The sequence below is a fragment of the Peromyscus eremicus genome, chromosome 6, assembly GCF_949786415.1.
Source record: "Peromyscus eremicus chromosome 6, PerEre_H2_v1, whole genome shotgun sequence".
Lineage (NCBI taxonomy): Eukaryota > Metazoa > Chordata > Mammalia > Rodentia > Cricetidae > Peromyscus > Peromyscus eremicus.
Window position 1 is genome coordinate 128,666,068 of NC_081421.1, and position 20,036 is coordinate 128,686,103.

Below are 20,036 nucleotides of genomic sequence, written 5' to 3' on the forward strand. Positions count from 1 at the left end.
TTGATAGATTATAAGTAACAGATGGATAGATGATAAAGAAATGTCTATGTCATACCAATGATCCCTGCCTTGTAATGGTTTAAGTACACCCATGCAGCCACTTTGTGCTGAATGTTCAACACACTTCGCACCTGTCACCTCCTCTACCCAGTTTACTGCTGTGTTATCACTCACAGAAGCAGTAAAAACTCCATAATTCTGTGAGCAGTAACAAACTGATTCTTAAACTCCTATGGAAAAGCAAACAACCCAGAATACCTAACTGTATTTAATGAGAACAAAGCTGGAAGAGTGGAATCAGCCAACTTCAAGACTTACTAAAAGCTATAGCAAACAGGGCAGTGTGCTATGGGCAAATAAGCAAACAGAACAACAGAGCACCATAAGAAAGGCTAGAATACATTCATAAATGTGGCCATCTGAACTTCAGCAAAAGAAGAGCACCAACAATGAGGAAAAATAGCATTTTCAACAAATGATGCTGGAATAACTAGATATCCACATGCAAGTAAAAATACATTTTATCACATACCTCCTACCATTCACAAAAATGACTTCTGTGATCTTTTTGTGCCTTTCCTAAGATTTACCTCAAAGTTAACACTACAGTTTCCTGTTGAGAGAAAATCAGAGACTCAAACACACACTACTCAATGTAGAGTCTGTGTCAAGGTGGCTTTAGCAACTAAAACAAATAAGAAATAAAGAAGTCAAGGAGATGGCAAATTGTGGGGTGTTTGATGATGTCTGGAGACAAAGATTAAGTCATCTGGTGACCATCACAGTTCCTAGCTTAGGAAGACTCTCCATTACCTTTAATTTCTCTGCTTGCTTGGACATCGTCTTCATAGTTATTAGTGCTCAATAAAAACCAGCACTTACTGCCAGAGGCCCCTCAAACAGACCAGGCTACACAACTGTCTCTTGTATGCAGAGGGATGCCTTGCTCAGCCTAGATGCAGGAGGGGTAGGGGACTTGGTTTTGTCTGAATTAAATGGACCAGGCTTTGCTGACTCCCCATGGGAGCCCTTATCCTTTTGGAGGAAGGGATGGGGGTGTCGGGGTGGGGGGGAAGGCTGGAGGGGAGTGGGAGGAGGGATGAGTGGAGGATCTGTGGTTGGTATGTAAAATGAATAAAAAAAATTCTTAAACTGAAAAAAAACTTATTGTACACTTGGCATTTGAATGGCATATGCCAACCATGCCAGTAACCTGTCCTTGGTGCCACCCAGCAGGACACTGCCTGATCTGCCTCAGAAAGGACCTGGACCTATAGCCCATTCAGCAAATGTTTTCTCATATTTAACTCTGCTAGGCTGGGGTTTCATGGGGAATCGCACCTTGACATCTTAGCTAATTTGTATGTGTGCTCAGATTCATTGCCCTCTAAAACCCAACAGTAAGACAAATCACAGTGATTATCTCTTAACTGTTTGTTTAGTTTTGCTTCAACCAGTGATCACATGCCAGCTAGTTTTACATATCATGCTGCTCAGATTGGTATTTTCTAATTTAACAGGGTTGCTTTGCTTTGTTAAATTTTTCTAATCAATGAACTGTGCTGGGCATTACAGGAGACAGAAAGCAAAATAAAATCTCTGTTCTCGGGAGCTTAAGATTAAAAAATACGATACCCCCAACACACACCCCAAAACTCAAGTAAACATGGTGCGAACAATAACATTTGTGTATGCCATGACACTGGGGAAATTCTTAAGCAGAAGACATCTTTAGCTTTACTGGGGAGACATTTCAGAGAGAGAGAGAGGAACTGATGTTTTTTTTTTCTTCACAGGATATTTTATGAGCAACTGACAACAATTGAAGCAAGCAGCCAGATCAGAGCCCCAACAACTATAAATGAACAGTCAGTAAAATGCCCACAGAAGTTCTGCTGAGAACCCAGTTATACAACAGGTGGGATCAAAGGAAACTAAACAGAAAATGTGTCACTATAGACATAGCCTTGGGACCAAACTCACAAGACCAAGAACCGGTGTAATGGCATTGCCCTTCTATATATGAATAGCATCGTCTCGCTAAAAATTACTTAAATTGCATGTGTTATTCTGTACTCTTTTTTCTACTTTTCATTCCCATAAGGCTTCAGAGAAAGCTATTGCTACAGGCCACTTTGCACAAAATGCTTATCCAGAAGCATGGCTTTACCAAAGACATGTGAAACAGATAATACTGTTAGGCAGCAAAGAATCACTTGTTAAAAGGATGTAAAACCCAACCTAGACATGATGTTATGCCAGCCATAGGGCACATAAAAGCCATCTCCACCAAGCTTTCCAAACAAGTGACACATCCCGGTCTTTTAAATCAGAACCCCTTATTGTTCCCTCCCTTCAGTGGTCACCATCATTGACACCTGAGCCAAGAGCTCTACTGTTTCTATATTAGTCACTACTGTCTGGCATCCCAATGCCGTGCTTGGGACAGTGCAGAAACAAGTGTTCACTGAAAGTGACTGTAATATAATGATAAACTTAGTCCCCTAATGCAGGTCTGGTGCTCTGTGAGGTACTGTTGCCAACATACCCACTGAACACTCATCTGTATTCAGTGTTACACTGTGGTACTTTGAATGTAATTGGCCCTCATAAGCTCATAAGGAATAGCATTATTAGGAGGTGTGGCTTTGTTGGAGTTGGTATGGCCTTGTTGGAAGAAGTGTGTCACTGTGGAGGCAGGCTTTGAGGTCTCATACATGCTCAAGCCACATCCAGTGTCCCAGACCACTTCCTGTTACCTGTGGGACAAGATGTAGGACTCTCAGCTCCTTCTCTAGCATCATGTCCCACCATGAGGATAATGGACTAAATCTCTGAAAATGCAAGCCACCCCAATTAAATGTTTTTCCTTTATAAGAGTTGCCATGGTCATGGTGTCTCTTCACAGCAATAGAAACCCTAAACTAAAACACATACACTTTTTTTCAGAACAACTCCAAGTTCTTATTGTGATTCTCATCAAACAACTGGAAAATACTGAGTCTTCAAAAGTTTACTTCCGTGAAAATATACAAAGAATGATGCAAAAATTAGATGCCTGCCTACAGTCCTAACAGCTCATCCACTTGTGTATGTACAGGACAATCTACTATTCCACAGCCAGCTTCTTCCACACAAAGACCTATAACAAAGAGAAATGGTGGATGACAAACAAAAACCACTAAATAACATTCTGTGATAAAAGCCTCATGAATATGCATAAGCCATTTAGAAATTCTGGCTTAGTATAGGAATTGCGTACATTATCTGCTGTCATCCCATTAGCGATGAGCTGTTTACTCCTTGATCTCCACAAGGAAACTAACATGAGTCTCCAGCAAATCCCCATGAACACCACTCAGAAATCCAACCCTGAAAAGAAAGGTCAGTTAGGAGTAGATTGTCTTCCAAATAGTTATGCCATAGTCATTTTTATTTTATTTATAGTTGATATTATTATTTTTCTAAAGCAGGTTATTCAGGGAGGAAAAGAAGCTTCTATGTGTGTACTGAATAATCCCAATATGCTTTTAACCATTGGTGAAGGTTAATGTCTAAACACAGTATTTTCTGGTTTATAGGCTCTTTCAGCTTCTGTGAACCATAAAGTCACAGAAAGATTCTGGGCTGTCCTCAGGAACAAAAAGAATAAAGTGCAGCAAGAACTGTAGTCTAAAGAGACATTCAAAGAACACACTGAGAACAACATCGAGGAACTGGGTCCATTCTTCTACAATGTTGAAGTCTGGTTTGGAGAAACTGAGAAAAAAGGCCAGAGGCAGTAAGAGAAATGAGAATCTGAGTACTGGTGCTTGATGATCTTCCTTCAGTCAATTCAGTTTAGGACAGCTAACCTTTTGCAAAAGATCATCCAAAGTCTTTATTCTGAGTGGCAATATACTCACAGCAGGTCTTTTCTGTGTAACATTTGCTAGTGGTGCAGAAATGGTTTTTTAGCAAGGGAGTGCTGCTTATTTCATTGTATATTAATAAAGGCTAATATATACCTCGTTTCCCCCTCATAAAATATGCCTGACAGTAAACCCAGTCTCACAGCAAAGCAGATCTCACAGCACCTCCCGTTTATCAATGAAATCTGAGGAAATAAAATGCTCAATTCCTTGGCTTTGCTTTACTATTGGCAATCTCCTACTTGAGGACATTCCACTTGCTTTTGTCCTTCTACCAAATCCATTTCTCAGTTTCTGGAGGGACTACAAGGTTGCACCAGATATGATTACTGACATGTTAGGTTACCAACAGTTAAGGCCCCTCATGTTCTCTTCTACATTCCTTTCCCGGCAGCTTAGTCCTGGGCTTCTGAGCTAAAGGCAGTCTCCTGACTACCTCAACTTTGAATTGCCTCATTCTGGAGGCTTCAGGCTGAGCTCACAGTCTGCTTCTAATGGTGATAAATCACTGAGTCCAGCAAATAACAACCTTTACCAGAGGCAGCTAACTGCATTCTGAATAAAGATAATTGATAGAAGATAGCCAGGATGACTGCATGTTCACTCTTAAAAATCAATGTGTTTTACTGTGATAACTGTCTCAGGCTAAGTGAGCTAACCTAAGGACAGATGAGCATAACAAAATTAATAATAAGTTGTCAATCTATCCTGAACATAAATGTCTTGAATTTAACTTTTTATATATGTCCTAAGAAAGGCAGAAGATTCCAAGATACATGGGCAAAGATGTTCAGTATCCTCCTCCAATAAACACAGTAGGAACAAGGCCCACTGCAGGACTCATTACACAGTGGCTGACATTAATTAGCTGACCTTGTGGGAAGTTACATAAGCTCTCTCTGGTTCAGTATATTTGGTTGCAAAATTAGCAGACTTTATATCTCCTACATCCCATTACTGCTGTGGGATGTCTTTCTGTATGCTGTGAATATGTATTATTCCCACTGGCTAATACATAAAGCTGCACTAGCGAATGGCAGGGCAGGGTGGAGCCAGGTGGGAAAAATCCAAGGAAGATAGTGAGATGAGAAAGGAGAGTAAGGGAGACACCAGCCACTGCTCAAGGAGCAACATGCCAGCAAACCAGTAACACCATGACCACGTGGTAATGCATAGATTAATAGAAATGGGTTAATTTAAGATGAAAGAGCTAGCTAGCAAGAATTCTTAGCCATAGGCCATACAGTTTGTAATTAATATTAAGCCTCTGAGTGATTATTTTATAAATGGCTGCAGGACTGTGGGTGAGAAAGATTTGTCCTGACCACGGGCTGGGTGGGACACAGGAAATCTTTCAACTACATATTATTACAAAATTTCCCATTTGTGGAGTAGTTCTTGAAACATACAAGATAGGAAATTTGGTTTTATTTGCTATGCTGTGCCAGCACATGAAACATCATCCTGCATACTAAATTCTTTGAAATGCTCTATATAAGCAACAATTATGTGGTTATTATGAAGAATCCTCACTCCATGCAATGACTTTCACAATCTTCACAATAATTATTAAAAATAGATACTATCAGCTGGGTGGTGGTGGTGCACACTAACCTCAGCACTCGGGAGGCACAGGCAGGTGGATCTCTGAGTTTGAGGCCAGTCTGGTCTACAGAGTGAGTTCCAGGACAGCCAGGAGCACATAGAGAAACCCTGTCTTAAAAAAAAACAAAATAGTAGTAGTAGTAATAATAATAATAATAATAATAATAATAATAATAATACAAAGATAGATACTACCATCATCTTATTGATTCAAAGGTTGAGGCTCAGAGAGATAAATTGTCTTGCCTAAGGGTACACAGAAGTCAGGATTAAGATGTAAACTATGTCCATACTCTGTTGACTATATCCAACTTGGGAGAGAAAAAGCTGCAGATGTGAGTACTAGATTCACAGAACCTTTATGCTTTGGGGATATGAATTTGATTTACATCTTTCATTGTCAATATGTGTATTGTGTTGTTATATGTATATATAATAAGTTGGCCAATATATGTGTGTGTGTGTGTGTGTGTGTGTGTGTGTGTGTGTGTGTGTGTGTGTGTATCTGTGTGGTCTATGAATACATATGTAAATATATTTTCATACATACACACATCTCCACTTTCTAGAGATAAACTGAAAATACATTATTCATTTCCTTTTTCTGTCTTTTTGGTAGCTTAATCACAAATATTTATTCCCTATTAGATAATTTACTTTTTTTTCAGACAGGATCTCACTGTGTTTCCCTGACTGACCTGGAACACACTACATAGACCAGGTCAGCTTTGAACTCACAGTGATTCTCCTGACTCTGCCTCCTGAGTCAGGATTAAAGGCATGTGCCACCATGCCTGGAGATAATTTAATTTTTATTTTAATTATTGTTTATCATCTGTCTGCCTCTGTAAAATGAACACTGCAGGACAGCAAAGAACTTTGTATCATTTACTGACATAAAATAATTTCTAAATAAGTATAGGCAGTGGTAGGTGTGAAAGTGAATACTGACATGTGTTAATTCAATGCTTTGTGTAAGATAGACAAAAAACCAGTTCACTATGAACACTGTTATACACGTCTTCATTGAAAATGAAAATGTCTCCTCCAGACAATCTTGTGGAAGGAACTGTGTGTGTGTGTGTGTGTGTGTACACATACATGGGGTGGAGGTGGGGGAGAACAACCTCAGTGGTCACGCCTCAGGAGCCGTCGAACTTGTTTTCTGAGACAGTGTTTCTCACTGGCCTGGTGCTCACTTGTTCAGCTAGACTAGCTGGCCAGTGAGCCTCTGCCTCTGCCTCCCTAGGACTGGGATTAGAAATGAACACCACCATATCCAAGTTTTTTAGATTTTTTATTTATTTATTATGTATACAGCATATATGACTGCAGTCCAGAAGAGGGCACCAGATCTCATTACAGATGGTTGGGAGCCACCATGTAGTTGCTGGGAATTGAACTCAGGACCTCTGGAAGAGCAGCCAGTACTCTTAACCTCTGAGCCATCTCTCCAGCCCCCCATACCCAGGTTTTTTATGTGAAGTATAAGAACTGAACTCAGATCTTCATGTGTCACAGCAAGTACTTTACCAACTAACATGTCTCCCTGCTTAGCTGTCATCTTTATAATGTCAGAGTGCTGTTTACTCCTTTCACATAAAATAATTGGGGCTATTTGGTAAGTTTGAGTTTAAAAAAAAGTTAAAATTAAAATAATTTTTTAAAAAAGTAGGGGGCTGGAGAGATAGCTCAGAGGTTAAGAGCACTGGCTGCTCTTCCAGAGGTCCTGAGTTCAATTCCCAGCAACCATATGGTGGCTCACACCATCTATAATGAGATCTGGTGCCCTCTTCTGGCATGCAGGCATACATGCAGGCAGAACACTGTATACATAATAAGTAAATATTTTCGAAAAAATAGTGGACCTTGAAATTAGCAATTTCATGAGCACTAGAATTATGTCACTAATAAAAAGTCTTGGAGGGAAATTACTGTATCTAACTGTAATTTACTGTATCTAATTTCCAAGGCCTCAGCTTTCCCCAACACACAGACAAGGAGAAGCCTTCCTTTTGGTGATGCATTGCCTCCAAAGACACTTTCCAGAAGCTTCGGTCAGGATTTTATTCTCCACGTGTCACTAAAGCTTTGAGCTGCATCTGGGAAATTTTCTTATGATTTTCATCATCCTGAAAAATGTTACATATATATTCTGAATTGGCTAAATGTGGTGGTATTGTGTTCCCCAAAATATTGTGCACCCTAATAAACTTATCTGGGGTCAGAGACAGAACAGCCACAATATTAAACATGAGGATAGGCAGTGGTAGCACACGCCTTTAATCCTAGCATTCCAGAGGCAGAAATCCATCTGTTCAAGGATACAGCCAAGCATGGTGACTCACGCCTTTAATCCCAGAAAGCGAGTCTTTATTCCCAGGGAGTGGTGGTAGAAAGGAAAGATATATAAGGCGTAAAGACCAGAAACTAGAAGCATTTGGCTGGTTAAGCTTTCAGGCTTTTAAGCAGCAGTTCAGCTGAGATTCATTCTGGATGAGGACTCAGAGGCATCCAGTCTGAGGAAACAGGATCAGCTGAGGATCCGGCGAGGTGAGGTAGCTGTGGCTTGTTCTGCTTCTCTGACCTTCCAGCATTGACCCCAATAACTGGCCTCAGGTTTGATTTTATTAATAAGACTCTCTAAGATTCCTGCTACAGCTAAAAGCTAAATTATTATTCCAAATTAATAACCACCTAATGAGACATTGCTAAAAATTAACTCAGTGACTCATCCCTCACCTATTCATGATTTTGCTCAAATGTCACACTTTCCAGTAGGTCCCCTGATGACACAGTTTAGAAATAGAACCCTCAGCATACACAGTAGCTCTTCCTGTACTTTCCCTCTGCAGCATGTGTCATATGTCAAGAGCACACTGCCCATTTTTGCTTCTTTTTCCTCTGTGTCACTGAACTGCAACACAGTTCTTTGCCTGTTTCCTGTTAAAATCCAAAACCCAGAATAGGGATTGTCACATATCAGATAGATAGTAGATATTTGCTTAGTAAAGTAAGAAGTGAAAAAATTGACTTTCTACCAAGAGAGCTTTAAACAGAGAACAGACAGATTCTCAGTCAGCTTAATCACAGAAGCCCAGATGAACCAGCATGCTTCTCAGCTCATTCCATACAAACCCCAACAGGAAGCAAAACAGATACCAGAATCCTAGGATGTTAATATCAGAGAACTGCTTCTATTTTCCTTATAAATCAACCTTGAGATGAGGAGAGATGGCAGGCTAGCCACAGCCTCCTAGGCACTGTATCTATTGAACATCAAGGAATCACCACCTAGGATTTGACAAAAGCTCCCAGTTTCTGAAGTACAGTCCTTCTTTCTCAAAAAAAGAAAAAGAAAAAAAAAATATATATATATATATATATATATATATATATATATATATATATATATATGTCAGGAATTTTCCCAGTTGGCAGTCGGTGTAAATTCTTTGGATAACTTTACCATGAGGTCAATGTGTTAAAATTGCTGATCTTACAGTGCTCTAACAGAAATAAGAAAATAGGGGCATGGTGATGAGCGGACTTAAAACAACCTGCTTTGGATTAGCTATCCCCAAGGGCCTGTTTCAAGAATTTAAAGATCATTGGTGAAAATAAATAAATTAGCCTAAGACTTTGGTCTTCACTAATACCAACATTTAAATTATAACGGATTAGTTAGATCTAATTAGATTAATTTGTGTTACTGTTTTTAGAAACTAGAAGGTGATTTAAGTCAAACCATTTACTCAGAGTTGAAAGACTTAAGGGCGTATGGAGTTCAAACAACAAAGATTAAATACATAAAACCAAGTATAAAAACATATTTAAACATTGCAATTTCAAGAAAGAAAATTGGAATTTATAAAATATATTTAAAATTTCCATTCATTTATTCATTCAAAAAGTATTTATTTAGTTCTTTCATGTTCTAGCCCTGGCAATCTAGTAGGTAAGTCCTGCTTCTTAGAAAATAATCCCATCAGATAATCTTAACTAATGGTCAAGTTAAAAACTAATAGGCAAATGCCAGTTAATCCAAAAGCATACATAAATAAATTGGAAAGTAATTTTATAAATCAAAGCAAAATGAGCAACGGCAACTTTGTCCCAAAATTAAGTGAAAATTATTCAAAGCAAAAATAATTCAAATTAGTACAAAGTACTAGACAGTAATAAGACCAAAAAACAGTACATCTCTCTCACAACAAACACGGTAATACCATTCCTTGTGAGTCATTAGAAACTTTCCTTAGCCTTCAGTTCTGTCATCTAATCAAACTTTATGCACCACATGTGAAGAGGCCTTTCGGGGGAGGGGGCAGCAAGGAAAGCAGTGCCAAAGTCTCCAGACCTTTCTCGCCCTTCTCATTTTTACCTATACCCTGATCTGTTCTGCACATGACATATGGCATAAGAGCAAAGAAAGGGCTTGGGAGAAGGGAGCAGAATCCATGATTTTTAGCCCTGGACTACATTTAGTTCACTGATAATTACCTCTACAAACTGGATGTGAACTGTGATACTTAATAATTTGGCTTCCTAGTATACAAAGTAGGATGATATTTGGCTAACTACTATCTAAGTTTACATGAAGAAAAATGGCCTAAGGTGTTTGGTGATCACCCACTGAATTACTATAGGAGCAATGTAAGTCCAGTACCCATGTATTCCTTACTGACACTCAATGGTGCAAGCAAGCAGGATGTTATTAATGAAATGTCACTGTATATAATTAGAATCTCAGTTATTTTACCTAATTATGGTGAATTTGAAAAAAAAAACAAATTTTCAATTGACACTGTGCAAGACCTCTAGAAATTAAAGATTATTTAGTGCAGCATTTTTCAACTTGTAAGTCGTGACCCCTCTGGGGGGTCAAACAACCCATTCACAGGGGTCGCATATTAGATATCCTGCATATCAGATATTTATGATTCATAACTAGCAAAATTACAGTTATGAAGTAATAATGAAAATAGCTTTATGGTTGGGGGTCACTACAACATGAGGAACTGTATTAAAGGGTCGCAGCATTAGGAAGCTTGAGAACCACTGGTCTATTGAGTATTATCTAAATAATTATCTTTAGAAAAATGCTTCACGGATGTAGATAAAGCTCAATGGTAGAAAACCTGCCTAGCATGCATGAGGCCCTGGGTTCATTTCTAGTACCTAAAGAAAGGGGAAAAAAAATCTGTTCATATGCTACATTTTGTTTGATATTTGAGCAGACACAGAGTTGTAGCTGGAGAATTTTTCTCCAGCTCCCACCGCCAAGTCCCTCCAGTCCCGGAGCCCACTTATAAAATAAACACACAGACTCTTACATTATTTAAACTGCTTGGCCATTAGCTCAGGCCTATCATTGTCTAGCTCTCACTCTTATATTCAGCCCATTTCTATTCATCTTTACTTTGCCACGTGGCTTACCAGTACTTTACATCTTCCTTGTCTTGGCGGTGGCTCCAGCCGGTCTCCCTTTCCTTCCTCCTTCCTCAATTCTCCTCTCTCCTTGTCCGCCTATACTTCCTGCCTGGTCACTGGCCAATCAGTACTTTTATTTATATAAAGCGATATCCACAGCACAGAGTAGTCACCCTAGACCCGTCCCTGCTCTATTCCATGTAACCCCTCCTTTGACTCAACACTAAATAAGACGTATGTGCAAAGCATGTCCACTTGCTTTTCAAGGTCGCTGTATGTGATCTATTCACAATGATTTATAATTTGGTATCCACTTGGGGATGGAGGGATGGAGGGGTCAGTGGCCTGCTCTTCCAGGTCGTGGGTTTGACTCTCCACACCCACATTAGAAGGTTCACAACCAGCTCAGGGAACCTGACACCTCTGGCTCCTGTGGGTACCTGCACTCACACACAGACACATACATACAGTTAAAAATAATAAAAATCAATTTTAAATGATTTGATATACCTCTAAAACATACGTTTTTGAGCCCCCAACTACTGGTGTGAAGCCAACTGAGGCTTCCAACACACTCTGCAACTCCTTTCTGCCCATACTTCGGTGGATACCCAATCCCATCTGAAGTAGAGAATCTTTCATGGGTCCTCCACAGCTCCAAGCACTATCCGAGGTAGAGAGCGCCCTGAGACTTCAACACCTACTCCACCACCATCTGAGGCAGGGACCCTGCTGACCTTTCAGCCTCAACACCCCACCACCATCTGAGGAAGGGAACCTGCCAAGGCTTCTGCTCAAACTCCTGGTGGCATCTGAGGTATGGCGCGACCTCCGCATCTGACATCAGAGATTGTGAGCCTGCCCAGCATCCGCAGCGGTCTGGGGTAGGAGTGCAGATCCACAGCAACTCGCTCCGGGTCCTTGTACTTATTTCCCCAACTTTGGGTTGCTAGAAGGAGCATCAAGACTTCCGGGTCAGGTGTCAGCAAGCGTCCCGAGACTTCAGCCCCAAGGCCCTGCTCTGTCTCCACTTGAGGAAGAGCCAACCTCTAATTCAACTGCAATTCCAGCTCCTGGGCAGAGGCCTGAGGGGTGAGCACAAACTGTGGCCATCTGAGGTGAGGACCAAACCAGGTTTCGGCCCCAGCTGAAAATCTCAGTCTGAGGTAGGGAGCCAGCGAATACCAGAACCTCTCCTCGGGTTCTCCTTCCCAGGGACAGCACTTGCCTAGAGTTCTAGTGCAGCTCCAGGTGACTACTTCCGCCCAGCTCACTGTGGCCATCTGAGGAAGGGAGCGCACCAACATTACAGCCCCAAATCGTTTTCCCTTCATTGCTTGAAGACTTCATCCCCAGCTCCATCTCCATCTGAGGTAGGGACAATACCTAGATTTCCACCCCCCGCGGCCCTGGTGGCATTGAGATAAGGAGCCTTCAGAGACTTCTTGCCAACTCTGGGTCACCATCTGAGGTAGGTAGCCTCCGTATGCTTCAGAAGGTGGTGGACAATGGGTCACACTTAGCCCAAGTAGAGCATGACACCAAAGGAACACAAGAGCATTCTCCCCAGGCAGAATTTTTTTTTTTACACTCTTAAATACACACACTTATAAATACAAGTAAGCCCTTTTTTTTCCCCCTGAGACAGGGTTTTTATCTGCTTCACCCTGGCTGTCCTGGAACTCGCACTGTAGACGAGGCTGCCCTGGAACTCACAAAGATCCACCTGCCTCCGCCTCCGGATGCTGGAATTAAAGGCATGTACCACCACGCCTAGCTAAAATCAATCTTAAATACAATGAATTTAAAATACCTCATCTGTCTTGATAAAATGCACCCTAACAAGAGCTGAAATAAGTTCTTCTTTAAGTTGTTTTGTCAGTTGTAACATCGCAGTTGCAAAATGAGAAGTCACTACTGCATCCGTGTGATGGAAATAAATTTGTGAGAAAAATGTGAGTAAATTGTGAACTGTGGACATCAACTTAATAATAAATGGGCTCACCTGAAGTGACATTCAGAGACCACTTATAACCTCTGGAGTAGAACTTTTGGACTCTGATTATCTACCCACCCACCCGGACAAAAGAAAACCTAAGTTCGGCTCTTCCCAAAGCCTTTTATTCTAAGATTACAGTGAATTGATAAAGTGGGGGTGAAGCGTGAGCAAATTAGGTTCTCAACAAATCAGATGATTTTCTCCATTTAAAACAAAGGTAATTGTCATAAACAAAAAACAAAAACCCATGATCTTGAATTTAATACATTCCAGAAACTTTTACAAGACAACTTCATAGTGCAAGCCATTTAGACTCACCCACCTCTGACAAAAAAACACATAAATACAGCCTGTGATCTTTCTTCTTTATGAGCCTTCAAGATGTTTCTCCAAGTAAGTGCACTCCCTTGCTCTGATCCAGCCTCCCCAGATCTTTCCCAATTACACATTTCTTGGGCTTAGCATCATGACATCATGTTAACTAGACTCACAATGGAGAGAAATAAAAGGGTTTTTTTTAATTCTCTAAATATTTTCTTTATTTATTATTTTTATATAGGTGTTTTGCCTGCATGTATATCTGTACATCATGTACATGCAGTACCCATGCAGGCCAGAAGAGGGTGTCAGATCCCCTGGGACTGGAGTTAAAGCTGGCTGTGAGCTGCCATGTGGGTGCTGGGAATTGAACCCAAGTCCTCTGGAAGAGAAGTCAGTGCTTTTAATAGCTAAGCCATCTCTCCAACTTGAAGTAAAAGGTTTTTTTAAAGCTTTATATTCATTGCTTTGTGATTTTATTTCAACTGGTGTTCTTTACTGACAACCATGCATAGAGGCCAAGTGAATACTTGACTATTTCTTGACTCTTGCTTTGGGGTTATGAAAAAAAAAGGAAAAGCTTGTGTCCTTTCTCATTTCTTAAAACTTTCCATCCCAAATAAAAGCAAGAGCTCATGTTCACTGAAAGTTATGTTAAAGAATTATTTATGACCAGGACCCAGCACTTACTCAGGAGACAGAGGCAGGTGGATCTCTTGAGTTCAAGGCCAGTTTGGGCTACATGTCAGGATCTAGGTCAGCCAGGGCTACCTAGTGAGAACCTGTTTCAAAAAATAAAAATAAAAAAAGAAAGAAAAGAAAAGAAAAATACAAAAGCAACAACAATGAATTATGCATGTCTTCATTAACCACTTCTACCACAAAATGTTAATGAACCAAAAGTAATATCAACTCCATAGTGATGGTGATGCTTATTTGGGGTATGGGAGTTCAAAGACTGGGTTGAGAATCAAGCTTCTCCATATAATGTACAGCCATATAACCTTAGGCTAGATAATTTATTTCTGAGTCTTAGGTTCCTTATATTAAAAATACTGTTGTGTTGGTGACCCCTCAGCCATTGGTTCATATTTCATGTGTTTCCATTTGTTTGGCTATTTGTCTCTGTGCTTAATCCGACCTTGGTCTCAACAATTCTCACTCATATAAACCCTCCTCATTCTCGCTAATTGGACTCCCAGAGATCCACCTGGGGCCTAGTCATGGATCTCTGCATCCAGATCCCTCAGTAGTTGGATGAGGTTTCTAGCACGACAATTAGGGTGTTTGGCCATCCCATCACCAGAGTAGGTCAGTTCGGACTGTCTCTCGACCGTTGCCAGCAGTCTGGCAACTGGATCAGGCCCTCTGAATGGGTGAGACAGTTGATTGGCCTGATCTGTGTGGGAGGCATCCAGGCAGTGGCACTGGGTCCTGTGCTCATTGCATGAGTCGGCTGTTTGAAACCTGGGGCCTATGCAGGGTCCCTGGCTTGGCCTGGGAGGAGGGGACTGGACCTACCTGGACTGAGTCCACCAGGTTGATCTCAGTCTGTGGGGAAGGCTTTGCCCTGGAGGAGATTGGAATGGGGGGCGGGCTGGGGGGAAGGTGAGGGGGGCGGGAGGGGGGAGAACAAGGGAATCCGTGGCTGATATGTAGAACTGAATTGTATTGCAAAATAAAAATTTAAAAAAAAAATACTGTTGTGGAATTAAATAAAATATTTGAAACTTCTAAAAGAAAATTGCTGATAAATTTTTCCTGCAGTGTCCATTAAAGATTGGTAAGGCTCTGTGCTTAACCCAACCACACTAGGTATTTCTTCTTATAACATAGCAAGGATGGAGACACAAAGTCTGGGGATGCAATACATGAGAAATTTACCTAAGACCCAAGGAGTTTGCATGCTTAGGACCACAAGATGGCTTCTCTACTTCCAGACAACATTTTTGGTTTCTATTTCCTGTGATATATTTTTCTTTAGCCCTTTATTTTTCATCTGTGTCTTTCCATTTAAAGCTGGTTCTTTTTAGACAACCTGCAATTGAATCTTGTTGTTTTTTTTCAGCTACTCAAAGCCATCAATCATCTCTTAGTTGGTATATCTAGACTCTTGGTGTTTACGGTGATTATTGATGTAGTTAGATTATATACTGGTCAATCGTCATTGCCAGCTTGACTGGATTTGGAATCAACTAGAAGATATACCTCTGGGTGGTATACCTCACATGGTATCCATATGGGTATTTTTAGAGAGGTTTAACTGAGGCGAGAAGACATATCTTGAAGGTGAGTGGAACTATCATAATATCTGGGATTCCAGATGGGATAAAAAGGAGAAAAGAAGGAAGGCATCTGAGCATCAGCATTCATCTCCCTCTGCTTTCTAACTACAAACAGTATGACCAGCTGCCTCCTCCAGCTCTCATGACCATGACTTCCCTACCATGGCTGACTATAGTCTCTTGAACTGGGAGCAAAAATAAACCCGTCTTTAAATTGCTCTTGTCGGGTATTTTGTTACAGCAATGATAAAGGTAGCTAATGCAGATTAATATCTACCAGTATCTCTGTTATACTTTCTGTCATTGTGCTGGGTACTGGAGTCTTTGTTGTTTCTGTGTGTTTTGTTTTTGTTTTGTACTGTTTTTGCCTTCTCTTGGTAACTGAGCATTTTATATGATTCTGTTTTTCCTCCTCTCTTACTATATTGACTATACTTTTTAAGATTTTTTTCTACAGCTGCTCTCCTTGAATCTTCAGGATACATTTATAGCTTGTCCACACCCTCTTTCAAATAGTTCAAATGACTTATAACATCTTCATTCTTCCTTCTGTCCCTTCTAACACGTCATCCATGTACATATTTGTAAGCTATTTTATGGACACACTGTTGGATTACTAATTTTAACATCTGTTTGGTCAACTAAGAATAAAAAATTTTTGGGTTGGCTCAGTGCTTAAGAACTCTGGCTGCTCTTCTAGAGGCCTTGAATTCAATTCCCACCAAGTACATGGTAGCTCACAACCATCTACAATGGGATCTTATGCCCTCTTCTGGAATTCAGGTGTACATGCAGATAGAGCACTCATACATAAACAAATGAATCTTTTAAAACATTAAAATAAAAATTTTAAATTTAAGAAAGAAAATTTCAAAATTATGTTTATGTTATCTTAATTTATTCTCTTATACTTTTGCTTAATTATATCCAAGTTCCTTATCTAAATCATTTTCTCCTGATGACTTTATTTTACATTTCTTACAAAATAGATCTAGTGTCCATAAATTCTCCCAGTTTTTCTGACAATATCTTTTTTTCCCTTTGACTTTAAAGGGGAATTTCACTGCCTCCCTCTTACCATAAACACATTAAATATTGCTATCAACTACTTTCTTGTTTCTGTAGTTTCTAAAAAGTGGGTCAACTAGCTCTTATCCTTTCTTCTCTAGAAATAACTTGAGGTTGTGAAGGGTTTAGGATCCTGTTATTTGTTTGTTTGTTTGTTTGTTTATGGTTCTAGTTGTTTTATTCTTGTCTGACTTTGTTCAAGATGTTTCCTATCTTTGGTTTTCGGAGTTTTCTTTTTCCATTTGAATTTGAGATGCTTCAAAGGAGATTTTTTTTTGGTATTTATCCTGTTTCCTGTTCTCTGAGCTTCAAGAGCTATGGTTAAGTACTTATATTTAATTTTGAAAAATTCTCAGCATTTTTTTCTTCAGATCTTTGCTGGCATCTTTCCCCTTCTGATGGAGGCATATCTTCACTTAGTGCAGGTTGCTTTCATGCACATCACAGGTATTATGGTTTTTACATATTTACAAACAAATCTACCAGTACCACTTTCCAATAGTGTATGTTCTCTTTGTGCCACATTTTGGTAATTACCATACTATTTTTGTCATTGTTCTAGCAAGTACCCTGACCTGAGACTAAATGTTTGATGTGACTACTGCTGTGGTATGGTCTGTATGTCAAATGTGTTGCTGATTGGTCAATAAATAAATCACTGATTGGCCAGTGGCCAGGCAGGAAGTATAGGCGGGACTAACAGAGAGGAGAATTGAGAGAACAGGAAGCTGGGTGAGGGAGACACTGCCAGCTGCCACCATGACAAGCCGTATGTGAATATCCTGGTAAGCCACAAGCCACGTGGCAAGGTATAGATTAATGGAAATGGATTAATTTAAGCTGTAAGGACAGTTAGCAAGAAGCCTGCCACGGCCATACAGTTTGTAACCAATATAAGTCTCTGTGTTTATTTGGTTGGGTCTGAGTGGCTGTGGGACTGGCGGGTGTCAGAGAATTGCCCTGACTGTGGGCCAGGCAGGAAAACTCTAGCTACAGACTACTGCAGTTGTTTTGGAGGCACCACACTCATCTGTCTGAGATGTCAAGCTTAGCAAAGTTTGTGTGTCCAGTCTGTGCCCCTTGCCTGATGTCAGGTGGTCGTTCCTTTCCTCTGTGCCCCTATTCCATGAGAAAAAAACAATAGTGTTATCTGGATAGTTAATACCCCTACAGTGGGCTCTAAGTGTAAAAGTAAAGAAAGCACCACACTTCTCTCTCTTTAAATCAAAATTTGAAATGATTAAGTTTGAGAAGAAAGCAGATAGAAAGCTGGGATAGGATGGAATATAGGTATCTTGCACTAATAGCCAAGTTGTAGATGCAAAAGTCTTTAGGGCTCCAGGGAACATGTGAGGGATAAAAACCAAAAACAGCTGCTGATATGGAGAACACTCCAGTGATCTGGATAGATCTGGTCAACCACAGCATTCTTTTAAGCCCAAGCCAAATACAGAGCAAGGTCCCAACTCCCTCTAATTATATGAAGGCTGGGGGAGGTAAGGAAGCTTTGGGAGAGAATTGGAGGCTGTAATATGTTGGTTGATGAGGGAAAAAATTTATCTCCATACGTGAAAGTGCAGGTGATACAGCAAATATTGGTGCCAGAAATGCAGTGAGCATCCAGATCTGGCTAAAATGAACGATGAAGATGATGGTAAGCACCAGATTCCAGTGTATATGGAACAGCTGTCCAGCAGACAAAGATGTCATCTAGGGTTTTCTTGACTTTAAGAAGAATGACTAGTTAAGTCACATTCTAACTAGAAAATGGTTAATAAAATGGCTGGTTTCAGTACTTCAAAGGATAGCTTGACTTTCTAGTAAGGGATGAATGGAGCTGGTGAGTTCAAGTTGAAGCCAACACATATTTAACATTCCCCAAATCCTACAGCCTTAAGAATAATCCTAGACTTACTCTGCTCCTGCTTTATAAAGGGACCATCAAAGTCTGGACGACTTGAGTGTGTTTATAGCATGGTTTTGTTAATATTTCAAGCCCACTGTTGATACCTACTGCTCAGAAAAGAAGACTCCTTTTAAACCATTGATAATACACCTGGTTATCCAAGAGTTGCAATGTAGATATACAGTGAGGTTAGCCTTGTTTATACATCTCTAACACAACAACAGCCCATGAGAGAGGAAAAAATTCTGACTGTCAAGACTTTCTTAAGTCTTTTTAAGGCTATGGCTGCCAGAGGTTGTGATTCCTCTAATGCATCTGAGAAATCTCCATTGAAACTCTTCTGGGAAGTGTTTTTCATTCTGAATGGCATTTAGATCATTAATGATTCATGAGAGGTGATCAAGATACGAAACACTAGGAGGATTTTGGAAAAAGTTGACTTCAAATCTGATGCATGGCCTGGGGGGGTTCTAAACTTCAGTGAAGTAAATAGCCGCAGATGTGGTGGAAATAGCAAGAAAATGAGAACTAGACATGAAGTTTGAAGGGGAGACTGAGTTTCCAGCGTCTCATTATAAAGATGAGCAGTCGCAAACTAGGTGACATCTCAGTCAGTAAAACTTTCTTACAGTTTATTATTTTATTTATAATAATATGTGTGTGTGTGTGTGTGTGTGTGTGTGTGTGTGTGTGTGTGTGTGTACATGGATACAGGTGCCTCTAGAGGCCAGAAGAGGGTGTCAGATACCCTGGAGCTGGAGTGACAGGAGATTGTGAGCCTGCTATCAGGGGTCCTGAAAAGTGAACAGTCCTCTACAAAAGCAGTATAAGGCTTTAATTACTAGACCATCCCTCCAGCCCCCACTATGTATTCTTGACAGTTGTATCCCGCCCTGTGTTATAGGTTCTCACCAAGTATTTGTCATGTGAATGAGTCAAATCCAACCTTTCCAGTGTTGACACTTCTTATAGACAAAGTTGAAATGTCCAGTGTGATGCTTGGCTTTTGCACCATCAGTCACTCATGCTTTCAATAGGCAAAATACTTTTTCTGGTTATCTTTCATTCACAAAAGGAAGCATACAGCCGGGTGGTGGGTAGCACATGCCTTTAATACCAGCACTTGGGAGGCAGAGGCAGTGGATCTCCGAGTCTGAGGCCAGCCTGGTCTGTGAAGTGAGTTCCAAGACAGGAGGTCTACTCAGAGAAACGCTGTCTCAAAAAAACAAAAACAAAAACAAAAAAAAAAAAAGAGAAAAGGAAAGGGAAGAAAAAGAGAAAAAGAGCATAGTTAGATGTTCAATAAATACCTACTTAACTAAACACAATTTCTAGTCTTGCCCACTTCTTTTTGACAAAGATCAGCAAAGCCAATTTTACCCTAATATGATTTAAATACAGCTTGGCTTTGAAGACAAAAGGACTGGAACTCCATGGTAGCAAAGCTAATTCTAATTAAAGAGGTAGAGTATGCATTTTGAGTTGAAAAAGAACAAAACATTACTATTCTA

At 40.2% G+C, this 20,036-nt stretch overlaps 1 long non-coding RNA gene across 1 annotated transcript; it reads left to right on the forward strand.

Annotated features, from left to right (window-relative positions):
* The first annotated feature begins 11,832 nt into the window (after positions 1-11,832).
* On the forward strand, positions 11,833-12,322 carry LOC131912776 (uncharacterized). Its single transcript, XR_009379718.1, has 2 exons — positions 11,833-12,067; positions 12,165-12,322. It is a non-coding gene; the product is annotated as an uncharacterized LOC131912776 (long non-coding RNA).
* Positions 12,323-20,036: the final 7,714 nt, after the last annotated feature.